Consider the following 4,271-nt stretch of genomic DNA (forward strand, 5'->3'; position numbering starts at 1 on the left):
AGATCTCCAGAGAAGACCCCTGCTTCCTACTGAGATCCTGATGGCTAGAGCCAGATTTCGACTCCCCTTCCACCTTACAACTGTGACGTTTAAAGGGTGTGCAGGCACGAGCAGAGGTCAGGCAGGGTTGTTGGGTGAAGGCTGCCTGTCTCTCAGGAGTGTCTGATGTTGTGGCAGACGCTCGCCCTCTGTCCTCGCTGGCAGAGACCCTCGTGGTCCCGGTACCCGCCCTCTGCGTGGTGTGGGGCAACCCCTCGTTCCTGTACGCCATCCTTTCCCACGACTGGTTTAAAACAAGTCTAAGCCATTGAATCCTGCTGTGGGGAAAAAAACGTTTCCTGACTCTTAAAAAGGCACGTGAAGAGGAAGAACTCCCCGTTTCCTGCTGGGGGTACGTCGGGACGCGACGGCTGGACACGATGGCAGCCTTCTCGTGTCCACGCCAGGAGTAGCTCAGGGAACATCCTCGCAGTGGGGACGGCAGCACAGGAAGATAGGAAGAAGCACGCATCCTTGACGACACCACTGGCCACTCACCAATCCTGCCGCCGCTGTCAGCGTCTTAAGTTAAACCTATGGAAACAAATCAGGACTCCATTAAAATCCAACTCACCCTGTGAGTCAGTTAGTTATTTCTGTTAACAAACCACCAAAAACTGGAGAGCTCAAACAACAACAAGTGTTGCTTTCTCAGGACTCCATGGTTTGGCGGAAGGGCTCCTCTGCTTCTCCTGGTGTTGACTGGGATTGTTCGTGGGGGACTCAGCGGGACCTGGAAGGTTCAGAGGTTTCAGTCACATGTCCAGTGTCTCAGTTTGGGGGATGAGAAGTGGGGGCAGGCTGGCCTGTGTCTCTCCATTCGGTTTCTAATCACAGACATCACGGAATGGTCTAGCCTTGGCTTCTTTACATGGCAACTGGATTCCAAGAGGGTCAAAGTGGACACTGTATGGCCCCTAAACGGAACACTCCTGCCACATTCTCTCAGGGAAAGTAGGTTCTAAAGCCAAGCCACGTTCAAATAGAGGGACAGAAGAGATTTCATGTCTTGGTGGAGGGGGCCTGGCACCGAGAGAGGAAAGACCTTTGTGAGCCGCCATCTTGGAAATCATCTGCATAGACGGACTTCAACAGTAAGAGGAAGTTTTGCCAGCATCACACTGAGCCCAAGTGAAATGGCTGTGGGAATGTCCGGGGCCTGTGTGTTTCTTCATTCACACCAGGGGGGGGATCTTCAACTCTGACTGCATCAGCTAAGTCCTGTGCACAGTCCTGGCCAACCAATCGTTGGGATGGTAGAATGCCATTAGGTGATCAGCTGAGGCCTGGGTTCAGTGCACATCCCTGACTGGTAGGTGTCCCAGGGGAATGGAATGATCTTAATCAGCTTCAGGTCTTCAGGAACCCCCTCCCCGCCCGCCAACACCAACCCTCCCAAGCAGTATGGCTGCTTCAGCACGGTGGAGGGCGGTGGGAATGAGGAGGGGGCAGCAGGTAGGACACAAAACCGAGAACATTAATCAAATTATGGGTTTGCTTCTGGGTGCCTGACTACATGCACACCCACACCTGTGCACAGACTCAGAAGCACCTCTGTCTGTTCCTCCCCTCCCCCTTGGCGAGGACTGGGATGGTAACCAGGGATCTTGGATTCGTTGCCTTCTAAGTGGAAAAGGCCTTTGGGAGGGGTGCCTGGGTGGTTCAGTTGGTTAGCTGAACATCCAGCTGTTGATGTCAGCTCAAGCCTTGATCTCAGGGTCGTGAGTTCAAGTCCTGATTTGAACTCCATACTGGGCACGGAACCTACTTAAAAAAAAATTAAAAAGAAGAAGATAGCCAAACCATGGAAAGAGCCCAGATGTCCATCGACAGATGAATGGATAAAGAAGATATATATATATATACACACATATATATATATATATATATATATATATACACACACACACACATACACAATGGAATGCTACTCAGCCATCAAAAAATGAAATCTTGCCATTTACAATGACATGGATGGAACTAGAGATATTATGCTAAGTGAAATAAATCAGAGAAAGAGTTATGTGATCTCACTCATATGTGGAATTTAAGAAACAAAACAGAGGATCACAGGGGAAGACAGGGAAAAAAAACCAAGACAAAATCAGAGACGGAGACAAACCATAAGAGACTCTTAATCATAGGGAACAAACTGAGGGCTGCTGGAGGGGAGGGGGGTGGGGGATGGGGCAACTGGGGGATGGGCATTAAGGAGGGCACGTGATGGAGTGAGCACAGGGTGTTGTGAGTGATGAATCACGGAGCTCTACCTCTGAACCTAATAATACACTATGTTAATTAATTGAATTTAAATAAAATAATTTGGGAAATGGTGCGGGAGGCAAAAAGTGCAACCTTCCTGTAAAGACAGTTCAAAACAATTATTGTTACCGAGACCTCAAACGGCAAACCTGAAGCCAAAACGGACTACTGAGAACGCAGCACAGGGAAGTAGGAGTTAACACATTTTGTTTTTGTCTGGGAGGAAGGGCAGGCCCCATGTGCTGGGGGGCTGGGCCCCCTCTGTGAGCAGTCTTCTCCAAGCTGCTGGAACATTCTGTACCCCTCTCTCAGGCCACTGCCCCTGCAGGTCCGGAATTGTGTGGGTGTCGTCTTCCCATGGATTGGTTCTAGAATGCTCCAACGGCAGAAAGCCACTGGCTCCCTCTGGCCTCCCTTGTCCCTTTGGTCTGGAATCTTCTGCAGCACCCTGTGTTTGTCCCACAAACCTGCTCACCCTTTACAGTCACCACACCTTCCTCGGCTCGCTCTGAAGTCCAGTCACCGCCTCCCTTAGCGCTCGTACTAGCACCAATTCAGCATGACTTAGTTGTTTGTCCAAAAGCCCTGGCTGTTGATGAAAATCACCCAGGGAGGTTTGTTTTTAGCGGAGCTTCCCTGGGGCCGTCCCGTAGCCCAGACGTCGTGACCCTATTGGTCTAGGGTGGGGTCCCAGCACCAGTGTCTTTTAAAAGCTCCCAGATATGGCAGGTTTGAGACCTAGTCTAAATGTCTGTCTGCCTGGGCGGCTCAGGCGGTTAAGCGTCCAACTCTTGATTGTGGCTCAGGTCATGATCTCTGGGTCGTGAGATCGAGCCCCGCACTGGCCTCCACGCTTGGTGGGGAGTCTGCTGCTCTCCCTCTCCCTCTGCCCCGACCCCGCGTGTGCACATGCTCTCTCTCTCTCTAAAGTAAAGAAATAAGTCTTAAAAATGAGAAATACTGTCTTTCGGCCTGCTTCTGTGGAACGGTGGAGAATGGCCTCTATTATTGGGCCCTTTGTTCTCCCCAGGGCATAGCACGGTCCTCGTTCATAACAGGTGCTCAGTAAATGGTGGAAGAATTACGTGGAGCTGCACGGCTATTTCAGCCCCTGGGCATTCACATGGCAGGATGGCACGAAGTGTGAGCGCACGGAGAAGAAAACCTGCGCGGGCAGAGCAGTCGATGCCCGATGGGTGCTGTGGAGAGCAAAGCCCTAGGTCGGATGTGACTGAGGGCAGCTCGCCCACCAAGCTCTGCCAGGCCACTCGCCCTGGAATGTGGCTCTCCCACGCCTGGGAGGGGTGGGTGGGGCAGTGCCACCGCCTGACTGCCGAGAGTCGCGTGTCACTAGGTCAGTACACAGGTATCCAAAAATGGAGTCAGTTACATTTCAGTATCTTTCTTCATCCAAACTACACGGTGAATAGCGTGAGCTTCGAGATTGCAAAGAACCATCGGGAGTTAAGCGTCTGGACAGGGTCAGGGTGAGCTCTGCCGTGAAAACCTTCACCAAGCCCTGGGTTCCTGTCTGTGCAGGCGTGGCTGGAGGGGGTCCCACGCTTGCCCCTCCGGAGAGACCACCGTTCCTGAATCCTGGCCCTTGAGATGTTGTCTCCTCTGTGTCTCCGAGCCTTTCTCTTCTTAGAGTTTCTTCCTTTAGCTGTTCACACACAGGTCAGGAGTGAGTCCGGGAGCGCTCTGGCCCGTGCGTCTGGGTGCCTCCCTGACCCCCAAGGCCGCTGCTCAGGGTGTGGGTGGGGAGGCCCCACTTCACCTGCACTGGGAGCGGCCACGCAAGGGCCTGGCGCGTCCCGCAGGGACTGCTCAGCACACCTGTGCTTCTGGGATCCCCATTTCTCCTGGTTGTTTTTCAGTGAGAAAATACATAAAAAGAAAATATGCTATGAATTATTTTCTCTTTCCTTATTTATTTTCTACACTCCCTCCCCCTTGGTTTTTTTCCTAAA

This window comes from Ursus arctos, unplaced genomic scaffold, assembly GCF_023065955.2.
Source record: "Ursus arctos isolate Adak ecotype North America unplaced genomic scaffold, UrsArc2.0 scaffold_10, whole genome shotgun sequence".
Classification (NCBI taxonomy): Eukaryota; Metazoa; Chordata; class Mammalia; order Carnivora; family Ursidae; genus Ursus; species Ursus arctos.